Raw genomic sequence first — 14,798 nt, 5'->3', positions numbered from 1 at the left:
ATAAAGCTTGGGTAAAATCCAAATAGTCTCAGATAAACCTTGACTAGATATATATTTTGTTCCTTAAACTAGTTGACTAAACTATGACCTTAGAAAATTTAAGATTATGTGTATATTATTTCCACACTCTGCAGACTCTTATTTTTTGTGTTTTGGCCATTTGTGGCCTTCTGTGTTCCTGGCCCTCTGTTCCATGAGGGAGCTTCGTTGATGAGAATTGAAAGATGCAGTGTGTTCTCTGCATCCCTTGTTCTATGTTCCGTGAGTCTTAGGTGTAGAGGTTGCATCCTAGATGTGCCACTTAGGCTTGGGCAATTCACAGAGAATCTCTGTGTGTGACCAGTGGTGTAACTCTGTAATAATCTCTGTTTGTTAAAAAGAAGCTGCTTTGATGGGTGGTGACTGGGATACTTGTCTGTAAATTTAAGGATGTGTATTTTGCACATAGTAAAAAATTACATATGCCTAGGGATATGCGAGCCTTGAAGTTTTCTCTAAGATCTATGACCTCTCCAGCTATGTGTATTTGGCTAGGTTTACAGTATCAGATATGAGTTTCCTCCCACTGAGTGGGCTTTAAGTCCAAATAGGCAGCTGTTGATTACCCCTAAGATAAAAGTGCCACCAACTGCCCCAGTGTTGTTTGCTGTGCTGGCCAATGATGTGGTGTTTAAGCCTTGAAACTAGGATTGGACCATGGATTGATGATCTCCCTTACCAGCTGTGATGGCTAATCCTGGGTGTCAACTTGATTGGACCTGGGATTAACTGAAATGAAAGAGATCTTCTTGATCGGATCATCTAAAGCCAGAACACACACCCTAAATGTGGGCATTACCTTCTGATGGCAGCCCGTATAAAAGGCCAAGGCAGAGGAGAACGCCAGGCTTCTTGCTGCTTGCCTTCTCTCTTGCTGGTGAGTTCGTCTTGCTGCTGTAGACTGAAGACTAGCTGATTTTGGAATTTGTCAGACCTCCAGCACCAGATTGGGACTACTGAGACATCCAGCCTTGTGGACTGAGCAACGACGGATTCTCAGCCTCTCCAGTGTGGTTCAGTCATCGTTGGACTACTCGGACTCTATTCTGTGAGCTAAGCTGATAAATCTCTACACATATATGTATTCATTCTACCGGTTCTGTTTCTTTAGAGAACCCTGACTAATACACCAGCTTGTATAGTGCTATCCAAAGCTAGGAGAGCTAGCCTTCGTGGGAGTTTACCCTCTCCTAAAAATAAAAATTAACAGCTCAGTGTGGTAAACTAGGGTTCACTTTTCAGATGCAGAGTGGATGGTGATTAAGTAAGAGGGAAGTGAGGGGGAAAAGGGAGGTGCAGGTGCCTTGTCTGCCGAAACCACAGCACCTGTCCTTTGTTGGTAGGGGAGGGTGCCAGCTGGTGTGTGGGGCTTGGAAGTCACCTGGCTTTTCTTCTCGAAAGCTAGGCATGGTGGCAGCTCTGCGTGCCTGGCAGCTCTGTGTGCCCAGCAGCTCTGCCTCCTGCCCTAGGTGTGATCTGTGCTCCTGGTTCTGCAAGTTGGTGATGCAGTGACTGGTCTCTGCCTGGTGGAGCCCCTGGGTGTCAATCCCCCTCCTTTTTGAAGGGATGTGGAGAGGAAGCACCTGATACACAGCCTCTAATGCAGAGATGGTAAGAGGAGGCTAGGAGCAGGGGCATCTCAGACAGGGCTGCTGGACAAGGGCAACAGACTGCCCTTGGTAGACAGGTGCAAAGGAGGAACCAGCAGGAAAGGTTCATACTACTGGCGGCTGTTCCACTTAGGCAAGTTACTCTAATTGACTAATTGACAGAGACTGCTGTGTTTTGAATATAGCTGTCCCTCAGGACTATGCAGTGGCTTAGAAGCTTAACCCCTGAGGTCTTTTTGCTTTGTTTTGTTTTTTGACAGGGTCTCACTATGTAGCCCCTGCAATGTAGACCAAGCTGGCCTGGAACTCACAGAGTTTTACCTGCCTCTGCCTCCCTAGTGCTGGGATTAAAGGCATGCACTACCGTGCCAGGCCTAACCCACAAAGTCTTAATGTGTCACACGAGGGTACAAACAATTCAACTATGGTGTTTAGCTAAAGTCATTAGGATTGATCCTCATGACTGAATCCTGGGGGGGGCTGGGGGGGGAGAGAGAGAAAGATTGTTATAGAGACACATGGGCACTCCCTCTATGATGAGAGGAGCCCAGGAAGTCTCCTGCTGTTTGGGCCTTTAGCTTCCCAAACAAAGAGTCAAACAGAATTCTCTTTTCTTTGTAGAATAACCTTCCTCAGGTATTTCCCTACAGTAACAAAAAACTGGCTAGCACACACACATTTCTTCATCTACAAGGTGAGAATAATGACTCATTGTCTCAAAGTTACTGTAAAAATAGAATATAAACGTATAAAGAGTGTTCAACACATAGGAAGTGTTAAAAGGCAGTAACTCCCATGGCTGTCTGAGTGGGAAGCCCCACTTGGTCTCAGCCAGGTGGGTGGTGTAGTTCACAGACTTCAGGAGGGCTCAGGGGATCTGGAGTCAAATTCACCCACAGAACCATGTCCCCTGATGGGGAGTGGGTAGAGAAACACCACCTGCTTCCTTAGGCTAACTTGCAAGTTGGACATGTAGGAAAATGACTCACAGATGGCAATACAGCTCCTGGGATTGGAGTCACCAAGGTAACACATGGTTTACTCTTTATTCCTTAATTTCACATTCCCCAGAAGTCTCTGCGGGTGTAGCCCCAGCCTGAGTTACTGTCTTCCAACGTTGTTCCTGTTACTATATTATGATTTGTATTGCTTTATTATCAATTATTTCCCTTCATATTGTAAGCCAGAATATGACATTGTTACATTTTAAAAAGCAGATTTAGATTCCGTTCCCATTGGCTCTCCTTAGACTTTGGCCCCACCCCGCTGAGGGTGCTGGAGAGCAGATGACTAGCCAGAACAAGCATGTCTGTCACTCCTGATCAAAGAAGCTTCTTTCTGCAACAGATGCAGACTATTACAGAGTTCCAGAACTGGTCAAATGCAGAGAACAAGTGTCTGTGAGCTGCTTAACCCTGAGTGACACGTCTTCAATGCAACCTCTACACATACGATGACTGCACCTCTCAGCCCTCACCAGAGAACTTCCCTTATGCAGCAGATGGTGATTAACACAGAAACCCAGAACAGGCCAATGTGCAGAGAAGAGGCTGCAGACTGTTTATCCCTGAATAGAACACCCATTTCAAACCTCTGCCTCCCAAGATCAGGGATCATTGCAGAAGAGGGGCAGAAAGATTGTAAGAGCCAGGGAGAGTGAGTGACCACAGGGAAGCAGTCTTCTGGACACCTGGTCAGATACTCATATGAACCCCCAGCAACGTGACAGCATGCACAAGTCCTACGCACCCTCAATGCCACCCCTCAAAAAATCCCAACATTGACTTGGGGAAGTGGGTAAGACCCCCAACCCAGCCTTAGAAACTTTTGGCAATTGGTGACTGTTGGGAGGGGGTAGACAGTGTTTTACAGTCATGGGATTCTTGGTGTGCCCAGTGGATGGACGCACAACTGAAGGACATTTGGGGACACAAATCAGGTTCTTTAAGCCTTATTATCTCATAAATGTGTATACATGTATATATGTGTATGAGATGTATATATGTATATGGGGAAGTGGACTGGACAAAGTCAAAGAAGAGAAAGATTCCTACATATGTACACACATTAAATTGGGTGGGCGCAGTGGGAGTGGGGCGGGGAGGGAGTCTACCATCAAACCATATTGTATGAAAATCGCAAAAATTCAATATAAAATGAAACAAGCAGATTTATTGAGATATAAGTCACATGCCAAGATTCAGATAGAGTACAGAGGGGTACAGCTCAGTGCTAGAGCATTTGACTGCAGATTTTTAGAGCCTGTGATCCAATGGCTTTTAGTGTGTCCACAGATCTAGCGCCTCAGCACCTACCACAGCAGTTTTAAAACACTTTCATCAGCCCTGGGAATTGTTCCCTCCACCTCCCCAGCTCCAGGCAGCTGCTGATCTGCCCAACTCTGCAAGCTTGTCTGGTGTGGATATTTCATAAGTAGAACAATAAAATACATTGAATCTTGCTTCTGAGTGTGTTCACTCGATGTCTTTAAGTTTCACCCAAATGTAGCACACATGAATACTTTGTTCCTTTTTTAAAAGATTGATTTATTTATTTTAAAATATTTTATTAGCATTGCTTTCTTTATGTAACATTGTTACACTGAAAGGCTTTGTATGGGCTGCAGAATTTGGACAGTGCTTGAACAGCACACTCACATTAGAGGGACAGTGATGAGTTTCACATTTTTGAAGTTTGATAGTTTTTTCTGTAAATAATATTCAGTTTATAGTAGACATATAGAATTGTGAATTATAGCCTAAGATCTAATTGTATATTTTTTGAGAATTATAGTTTAGTTATTATAGTACTTTCTGTTTCATTCTTTAACTTCCCAGATTGTGATTTTTATCTCTAGAAGTTCAGTTAGGGCACAGGGGAAGGCACACTGGGGCGGTAGAAGAGTGATAGAGAAATGATGGAGAACCTCTTGGTGTCTGGTAACGGGAGCGGTCCAGCATCAAGCCTGGATACCCAGGACCATGTGTGGACTGAGGGCCACAGCCGGGCCTAACGGGGGGTGGGAGGTCAGTTCTAATTTTATTTTTAATTATGTACATGCATATGTGCTTATGTGTATATATGTGTATGTGAGTACCATTACCCACAGAAGCCAGAAGAGGGCATCAGAGTCCCTGAAGCTGGAGTTCCAGATAGTTGTGAGCTACCATGTGAATCCTGGGACCTGAACTCAGGTCCTCTAGAAGAACAGCAAGGGATTTTAACCACTAAGCCACCTCTCTAGCAATCGCCCCTTAGTTTCTTTATAATAGCTCAATTCTACTCTGTTAGATGAATATCTTGTATTTTACATTTTCATTTTTCAGTTCGTTTTTTTCCCCCCACTTCTTAGTTATCATGAATAACATTGTCAACATCTGTGCACACCTCTTTTGTAGATGTGATTGCACCTTTGGAAATTAAGTAACACATATGTGACTGGCCTGCATTTTATGTTTCATCTTGTATGATCAGAGCTACCAGCAGATACTGGGAACTTTGTCATGGTAAGACGCTGACACCAGAATCCTCAAATCAGGCCTGTCACTCATTGCTTGTTGGCCTTAAACAAATCCCAGTTCTGATCTGTTCTACACAGGAGCTCTGGATTCATCAGGCTTTCTCTGTCTTCCCTAGCGGAAGAGCTTGAGTTCAGACCACATGTCTGGAAGTTCCAGACTGGATTGTACCAGATGATACAATTCTGAAGCAACCTTACTGTTTGTAAATGTACCCCAGGTCCCCTCCCCACCACAGCAAAGGTAGCTGATCCATCCCATAGTCTAGTTAGAAAATGGAGTAGAATTTGCCACAGCAGGTACCCTGGACCCACATTGTCCCACTGTTGGTGTCCCAGCTGACTGCTCATTAGCCACACCCAGCATTGTTAGGAATAGGAGTTGCCAGTAGCAAAGAAAGCGGCTAACTGGGACAATTCAGATTGACCTTTATAGTCAACGAGGGGGTAGATAGCTGACCCTGGAGAACCACAGCAGCCACACCAGTCAAGTGGCAGGTGGATTTAAGTATCTATGTGGAAACAGAGTCACGAGGGTTGGGGCAGAAAGGCTTGTGAAGGGCTTAGGGCCGCACTGTTCTAATAAGGGTCTCTTTTGGCAAAAGGACTTGTTTACAGAATGGGAATATGTTCTGGGACCATATTTCAAAACAGGGGCTAGCAAAGCTCGGATAAGGCCTGTCAGCAGGAGTGGTGGTTTACTATAACTAGTCAGGGCCTTTGTGTGTGCGTGTGTGTGTGTGATGTGAAATCTCCCTTTAAGCATCAAGAATTAGGAACAGATTTATGTTTGCCAAGGATGGTAGGGCTGGAAAGAGGCGGTGAGGGCGATTTGGAGTTGGGGCTGTGAAGGAGACAGGACCATCACTAGAACAGTATTTCTAAATGTAGGTTTCTTAAAAAGTAGGGAAAGAATGAAGGAGGGAAAGTTGGTGAGTGAATGAGCCAGGGGCCCAGAGATTATAAGAAACTACAAGTTCCTTAGAAACTCTCAACATTATGGCAGAACACTCACTAAAAACTAAATACAGATCATGACCTACTTACCCCGAAAGCCTGGCCAGGGGGTCCACAAACCCTCAGCTGGGCACCAAGCTGAAACACACCAGAGCCTCCACAGCAGTGTGATGGCCATTTGCACAGATAATGTGCCCATCCTCTGTCCAGCGAGGAGCAACTAGAAAAAGCAGAGTCCAGCTCCCCAGCAGAGGCCCTGATGGCCAGACGCTGCCAGTTGGGCCTGGGGCTGCTGGTGCTGAAGAGAGGCAGCTGTGTATTTAATCCAGGAAAAAGGAAGCTCTGTGACGTAGGAGAGGCTGCAGCCTCCATCTCTGTGGCTTTCCAATCACTGCTCTGTGTGGGTGTTGCAGGGTTGATTGATTGGTTCAAGGCAACTTTCCTGGCACCAGAGCCCTCCAGGGGCTGACTTAGTGGGGTGGGATTTGCAATGTGGAGATCCACGTGGGGATGTTTTGGAGGAGCCCTGAGTTTCCTGTGCTCAAATTCCTACAAAGGCCAGGGTATTTCCACCCTGTACTCCCAGAGGAGAGAGATGAAGAAAATGGCTCCTGGTTCTCTCTAAGGCACACCTGTCTCCTCTCACCTGCCCACAGGTGAGAGCAGCAAGGGCTGTGTCTGCTCAGACTGCATTAATACAAGCCGCAGACAAGGTGAGTTAATCCCAGCTTCTTACGTCCATGTGGGGTCACATAATTGAAAGCTGTGAAGAATTTGCCTCCTTTAAAAGATTTCTGACCATGTAATGACAAAATATTAATTCAAAATCAAATGTGTATTGACTCCAAGGGGTTCTGACAGTGCCGCCTCTATGTCTCATGACTGAGGCCTGGGTTCTGAACGTACAACATGTGCACTTCACACTGCACATGGGGTCACACCTCGCAGCAGCTATGTATGAACACTGCTGGAAACAAACCAGCTCAGCTTCCCAGCTGTGCATGCAGAGGTTTCTGCTGTCATAGAAACACGATAGTTTAATTATGAAAACAAGGATTTTTAATGTCTTTGGATTATATTACCTTAGAATGTTTAGTTTTAAAAATTGTTTGAGCTGCTCACTTAAATTTTGTTTTAAGCCAGGCATGGTGGCGCACACCTGTAGTCCCAGCACTTGGGAGGCAGAGGCAGGCGGATCTCTGTGAGTTTAAGGCCAGCCTTGCCTACCTAGTGAGGTCCAGGACAGCTGGGGCTACAGGGAGACCCTGCTTCAAAAAGAAAAAAAAAAAAAAAAAGAAAAAAGAAAAAAAAAAAAAAAAAGAAAAAAGAAAAAAAAAAAAAAAAAGAAAAAAGAAAAAAAAAAAAAAAAAAAAAAAAAAAAAGAGGTAAAATGAATTTTGGCTTGGGATTAAGAATTCATCCAAGATTGAATCTCTCTCTCTTTTTCTCTCTCTCTCTCTCTGTTTCTTTCTTTCCTTCACTGAGTTGCTTCTCCAGTCCCCAAGATGTAATTCTTAAATAATAAATAAATTACACCTGTTTCAGTAGTATATAAATTTGTTTTAGTCTTTAATAAATGGTAAAACTAAGGGGTGGAGAGGTGGCTCAGCAGTTATAAGCACACACTGATCTTGCAGAGAACATAAGTTTGGTTCCTACCACCATGTCTGGTGGCTCACAATTGCCTATAACTCTAGCTCTAGGGGATCTGATGCCCTCTTCTGGACTCTGCACACACTTGTGTGCTAAACCCACACAGAGACACAGGTATAAACACACAACCTTTTTTAAATGAGAGAGGGCTCAGCAGTTGAGCACTGGCTGCAGAGGACTGGGGTTCACTTTACTGCACCTCCATGGCAGCACAGCCACTTCTAACTCCAGCTCCAGGGGATCTAGTGCCCTCTCCTGGACTCTGTGGGCATTGCCTGCATATGGTGCACTTACATACATGCAGGCAAACATTCATGTGTATAAAAATAAAAATAAATAATAAATAAATAAATGAGATCTTTAAAAAACAAATGGTACATTTGGACATATACTAAAGAACTGTTTTAAAATTAGTTTATCATTTATTATTAGCAAATACTTGGTTTATATATTTAAGCCCTGGCTTAAGGAATGGAAAGATTTTTTTTCTAACAGCTCTGGAAGCTTCTCAGTCAAGTTGCCATCAAGTTTGGGTCTGGTGAGGACTCTCACAGGTGGCTTCCTCCCTGTGTCCACATATGATCTTTAACAGATGAGACAGAGAGAGAGAAAGAGAGAGAGAGTATGAGAGAGAGAGAGAGAGAGAGAGATCGAGAGAGAGAGAGATCAAGAGAGATCTGGTTTCTCCTTTTCTTCTTCTAACACCAACTCTACCAGATTATGGCCCCATATGCCTACACTTAACCTACAACCCCTTTGACAGCCTCATCTCCAAATGCAGTCACCCTGGGCTTAGGGCTTCACATGAGTTTTAAAATGACCAAATTCAGTCTATAGCAAGCTAATCAGGCTGCCTCTGTGGGTCTAACCCCATAGAGACAGTAAGTACCTGTCCCCTTCCTTTTAGCATGATACCCTCAGCCGGGCAGGACTGGCTTGTGAGGGGAACCCGTGGCTGCCCAGCTCTTCAGGGACTGGTGGGTTCAGCTCCTTTCTGTCTAATGGACTCCTCACAGAAGCAGGTGGCTGGAAGCATAACCTCCCAGTATCACATGCTGTTTCCATCCTGTGCTTTCTTCTCTCTCTCTCTCTCTCCTTTCTCTTTCTCTCTCCCCCATCTCTGTACTCTTTAACCCCAACAAGTTAGGTTTTCAGACACAGAATAAACATGTGCTTGGAACAAGGGTCCACCCACAGGCCACTCCGTTCTGTTTAGAGCTAGCACACAGATGTAAATATCCAACAGCCAGGCTTGCCCTTTTTTTTTAATCAGGCCTGGTGGCGCCAGGCTAGCACCTTGAAATCTCTCCAGGTAAATATTGACACATTGGAGTTTCCTGGAAAGGAAGTTGTTATAAACCCATGAAATGCATTCTACTCAGTCTAGAAGCAGATATTCCTGGGAAATGAAGGAATTCCTGATTGTTTCCTTTGTGGGATTTCCTAAGCCATTCTTGGGAAACACCTCTTCTTCTGTGTAGAAGTGACCACCCCTTCCCACCCCTGTCCCAAGGAGGAACTCCCTATTGTGACTTAGTGCTGGATCTGGACATTCACAAACAAGTGTCCCATCTCATATCCAAAGCCACTTGTCTCCAAGTAGAAAACCCAGCTACTGAAGCCTAAGCCTGGGCCGGCATCTCCAGGAGCAGCAGGAGACAGACACCACAGGCCAGATAAGGCTTTGTGACCAAGAGGCTCCTAGTTCAAAGGAGGTGGGATCTTGAGGGAAACCAGCAACCCAGAGGCCCTGAGGTCTGCAGCTTCCAGCAGTGGGACTGAGGAACGCAATAGTTTGTTTTGATTGATTCCTAACAAGTTCCTGCAGAAGGTCTGATCCCTAATGCTCACTCTTTGCTGCTCTGCGCATTGGTCCACGTGCCCACATAGGCCGACTGCCGTTGGTGGCCAGTAGAGGAAGGAAGGACATGCCCTGTGCTCGCTTCCCTGCATTCTTCTACCCCTGTGGAGAGGACACAGGGCACCCGTCTCATTTTCCTCGTCTCTTCCAGACAATCAGTCTGACCCAAATTTTGTGGAAGGTTAGAGTCTCATGAGTAGCTTTGCAAAATACTGGTTCCAGCAGGCATTGGTGGTTCATATCTGTAACACAGGACTCCACAGGCTGAGGCAGCAGGATTGTGAATTTGAGGATAGCCTGGGCTGTGTAATGAGACTTTTTGTCTCAAAACATAAACAAGAAAGATAGACAGAGGGTTGAACAGTGTAATCACTGTAGCCTCAAAATTGAGAATTTTACATTTTCAACTACACGTGGAAAATTTATGGAAATTTATTTTGTGAAGTACCACTCATCAAACCTCAACACATTGGATTGGGAAAGATGATCACCATAGATCCCATTCCCCATCTACAATATGATTAGGTTAAAAAATCAATTACAAAATGCTGTTGAGAGAAACCACATGTGTCTAAAATTTAAGAAGCAGCTTAACTTATAGGTCAAAAGAAATCAGAGTAATTAGGAAAAAATTATAGTTACACAAGACTCATAGGCTCTATCTGAAACAGTAGGGGAAATTTTATGTGTATTTTAAAATTGTTTTTATTTTATGTGTATGAGTATATTGTCTGCATGTATGTAAGTGCACCTCTGTTGTGCAATGCCAGGGGGAGTCAGAAGAGGGCGTTGGAGCCCCTGGAACTGGAGTTACAGATGGTTGTTAGTCACCATGTGGGTTCTGGGAACCAAACCCAGGTCCTCTGCAAGAACAGTTAGTGCTCTTAGCCGCTGAGCCATCTCTCCAACCCAGTAGAGGAAATTTACAGCTTTTAAATAAGTATATTAAAAGGAAGAAATTTGCAAATTAATGAGCCAAATGTGTGGTATAGTTGTCGGGAAAAGAAATACTAAAGCAGTAATGTTTTAGCTACAAAACTGAAAGACAGTCTGAGAAGTAGAGGTCAGTCCCATTCCATATGGCCACTGAGAGCTAACTTTGACAGCCACTGATGAAGGAAGAGCTGTGCATCAGACATGATTCTAACTGTCAAGATGCCTGTGTGATTGAAGGAATGAAGAACCAGGGAGAAGGGGGTGAAGAAGAAAATTTTATGGGCTATACTATTTTTTTAATTAATCAAATTAATTCGTGTATGTGGGTGTATGATGTGCGTGCATATATGCATGTGGGTGCAGGTATGCATATGGCACAGCAAGCATGTGGAGGTCAGAGGACAATCCTGGGAGTCAGTCGTCACCTTTCACCTTGTTTAGGACAGGGTGTCTTGTTCACCACTCACATACCAAGCTTGCTGGCCCTTGAGCTTCTGTGAATTTTCCTGTGTCTGCCTCCATCCCACTAAACTCATTAGGGCAATACAGAAAAATCAACAAAGTGTGCAACGGGGATTTTAGAGAATCATCTGTGTATCACAACAGACAGATATCCCAGCTCTTTTACAAGCCAAACCCACACTGAATAGTCACCTTGGAATTTTTTCCCATTTGTTTTAATTGTGTGTATATGTATGCATCTGTGTGTGGGATGTGCACATGAGTGCAGGTGTCCTCGGAGGCCAAAGGTATCATCAGATCCCCCAGGAGCTAGAGTTACAGGCAGTTGTGAGCCACACTGTTACTGGGAATTGAACGCTGGTCCTCTGGAAGAGAAACAAGTGCTCTTAACTGCTGAGCCCGTTAATAGTCACCTTGAAGTAAGCCTTAACAATTACTTTAGAATGAATGTCATACCAAGGCTTTGGTTTTTACTGTATAGGGGGGAAAGCTACTCCCTTCTTCTGTTAGAGGGAGTACAAATTCATAGCCAAGATCAGAAACCATTCCTGACCACATAGTTAAGGTCTTCAAGTGGTATATGCTGCTCTGTTCACACTTAGGGATCTACAATTACACTACAGAGATGATTGTGGGTGTGCAAATCCTTAGCTGACAGTAAAAATTAAGCAACTTTAAATAAATTATAATGGTACTACTGAAAATAGTAGTACCACAGGAGAATATTTAATAACATGATTCATGACATTCAGTGATGCAGGTAAATGACAGAAGAATAATTCAATGTCCATGTGTGTAGAATGCCTGGGAAAGGGCCCACCTGCACAGTATTCATGCTGACTGTCTCTGGGAGCTGAAATTAGGAGTCTCCTCTCTCTCTCTCTCTCTCTCTCTCTCTCTCTCTCTCTCTCTCTGTTTCTAAACTATATTTAAATGTGTACTAGTTGTATGAAGCAAAGGAAAGATAAGGGAAACAAGATAAAAGATATTAACCCTATATTTAAATTTCTTCTGATGGCACTGTCCAAATTCTTATTCCTTTCCTTTGCCTCTTGGTGGTGAAGTGATCCTAAGTCAGAATGATCTCTTTGAAGTTTAAGTCTATTGTGCACACTGTGCAGTCTGTGAGGTATCCACCACCCCGTGTCGCCTGTGAGGTATCCACCACCCCGTGTCGCCTGTGAGGTATCCACCACCCCGTGTCGCCTGTGAGGTATCCACCACCCCGTGAGGCTGTGAGGTATCCACCACCCCGTGAGGCTGTGAGGTATCCACAACCCTGTGCAGTGAGGTATCCACCACACTAGAATATTCAATAGCAAGCAGGAGATGATGCCAGAGATAGGATGGTTTACATTTCCAGTTTGCAATAACATTCTGAGTTTGTAAAATGCTGTAGATATTTTAGCTTAGAACTGGATGTGCACATCAGGGTTAATTAGCAATGCTTCAAATTATAGACTACTGCTGCTTCATGTACAACTAACCATTAATTAGCTACGCTAATGAAGAAAGCTGGAAATGATTGCAGGAGAAAAACGACATCAGCTGGGGGAAAGAGAAAAATACCTCATTTCAGTCCCTAGTTGCATCCACCAATTGTCAAAGTTTACCAGGATGACTTATAAAGATAAACTTTTTTTTTCAAAACTGAGGTACGAATAGAAATATTACTTGCTTAGAAGTTGCTTTCCTTTTGAGATTGTCCTTCCAAAAGTCACATCAAAGTGATAATAACAAGATGATCAAGATATAAAGAACAAGAACTAGAGGCAAAAGTGCAGCCAGTGGTTGCAATCTAATTCCCCAAGGGAGCGTTAAATAAACACCAGTTTAGAGGCCTTCCTCTAAGCTGCTTACTCTGGCCTCTCTGGGAGGAGCTGATTCGGTCAACAAGCATCCTGATGTCTCCTCACTGAGGAGCTGTTCTCCAGCACTTGTTTCTCTCTGGTTGGATCAGAAGCGAGGGAAACCTTTCCAAGGAGGTGGTCAGCCATGTCTCCTGATGGTCCAGTGTCTTTCAGTCTTTCCCTAATGGCTCTCTTCTTTGTCAAGAATTTGGATGATTTTCTCAGAAGACAATCCTGTCTCTATGTGGGAAGTGCTGAATCTTCAAACAGAATCTACCTAGAGCCATGGTAGACATTTGCATTAAAAAATAGCTCAGTGATGGAAATTGTACATACTTAGCGCCAGATGTCAGGTGCTGCCTGGAAATTGTTCTCAGTCCTTTTCACTCTCCAGGTCTGAGAGAACAGCTGTTTGTGTAGTTTTCTTTTCCTTCCTTGTACTTTTACAACGTAAAAAACATGATAGCTCACAGTGCATGCTTCCTGTCGACAGTTTTAAAAGGAAAGAACTATAAATAACACGTTAAAGCCCGCAGTTCACCATCCTCTTCCCCATTCCAGCGATGACTGTGCCACTGAAGCCTTCACCGTTCACCCCCTTGAGTTCTGTGTGTGGTAACGTACTTCTGTTGAAACTTTTGTAAGTTGCTTTTTAATCTTAACCTTATGTTTTAGACTTTTTTTTGAGATATGGTCTCCCCGTGTGGCTCGTGAAGACTGAGCTCCCGCCTCTCCCATCCTGTTACAATGCACCTCTCCAATTTGTGTACTCAGCACTTTCTCCTTGGGTGATGGCATTTTTCTCAAAAATCCTAATGTTATTTGTGTTTGTTTATTTCACCAATACATATACATGCAAGACACATCATTTTAGTAGCTAGTTTGCACTGACTGTATATTATATATATGGTGTGACAAGTACAGCATCCTATAAGGAAACAAAATAAAGCTTCCAGGTAACTGGTCCACTCTCACACAGCTAGGAAGAGGCAAGCCTGGGCCCTAAACCCAAGGCTATCTTCTTCTAAACTATTTTAAATATTATTATCTGAAATCCACATTTATTCAAACTTTCAAACATCATGTCTCATTAGACTTTTCCTGGCCATACATTTTTCAGACTTTTCCTATTTCTCTAAATACTTTTTAAAAGAATACAGTCACTCCCTCAGGCACACCAACACAGGGGCTATAATTCACTGTATTTTCAAATGTAGCTCCCATCCTCACAGCAGCCCCCTGTCCCATGGAAGACATTATAATCTTCAGTTTCTGAATATAAAAACTGACACTCAGAGAGACGGAAACTAGTGGTCCAGATCACAGAGCTACAAATGGTGCAGCCAAGATCACAAGCCAGGACTATTGGACCTGTCTCGTGTAGTTTGATTTAAGTGGCTTATACCTGTATGCTTTTTAGGACTGTGTTTGAATGCTAATAACAGATAGAGTAGGCCTTAGAGAACACGTATACCTATCTCTATCTCTCCCTCCCTCCCTCCCTTTCCTCTCTCTTCTTCCCTCCCCCCTCTCTTTTTTGAGACAGAGTCTCACACTGTAGCCCAGGATTTCATGGTATCCTCCTGCCTCAGGCTCCCATGTGCTGGGATTGCAAATGTGAACCACATCTAACCCTACTCTTAACTAGTACCTGAGATGCTTCCCTAACAACACGTTTAAGTAAAAAATCACTAGTATAATTTGTTTGCTTTCTCAGAAGCTATCTAGTCAATCAGTTCTGATGATTAGAAAACCCTGTTCCTTTAAACGTTGGCTGGTTTCTGTCTTACTGTGACTCTAAGGAACCAAACACAAGTATTTAGGAGTGCTGTGGTTGGCAGCATACTGCCCTGCAGACCCCTTTCCTTGCACACCATGGCTTGATTTGTTTTCCTTTCAGCATTTTGCTTTTG

The sequence above is a fragment of the Nannospalax galili genome, unplaced genomic scaffold (genome assembly GCF_000622305.1).
Source record: "Nannospalax galili isolate Female #2095 unplaced genomic scaffold, S.galili_v1.0 scaffold456, whole genome shotgun sequence".
In the NCBI taxonomy this organism is placed as follows: domain Eukaryota; kingdom Metazoa; phylum Chordata; class Mammalia; order Rodentia; family Spalacidae; genus Nannospalax; species Nannospalax galili.
The sequence above is the reverse complement of the archived record's forward strand: the minus strand, read 5'-3'. Positions refer to the sequence as shown.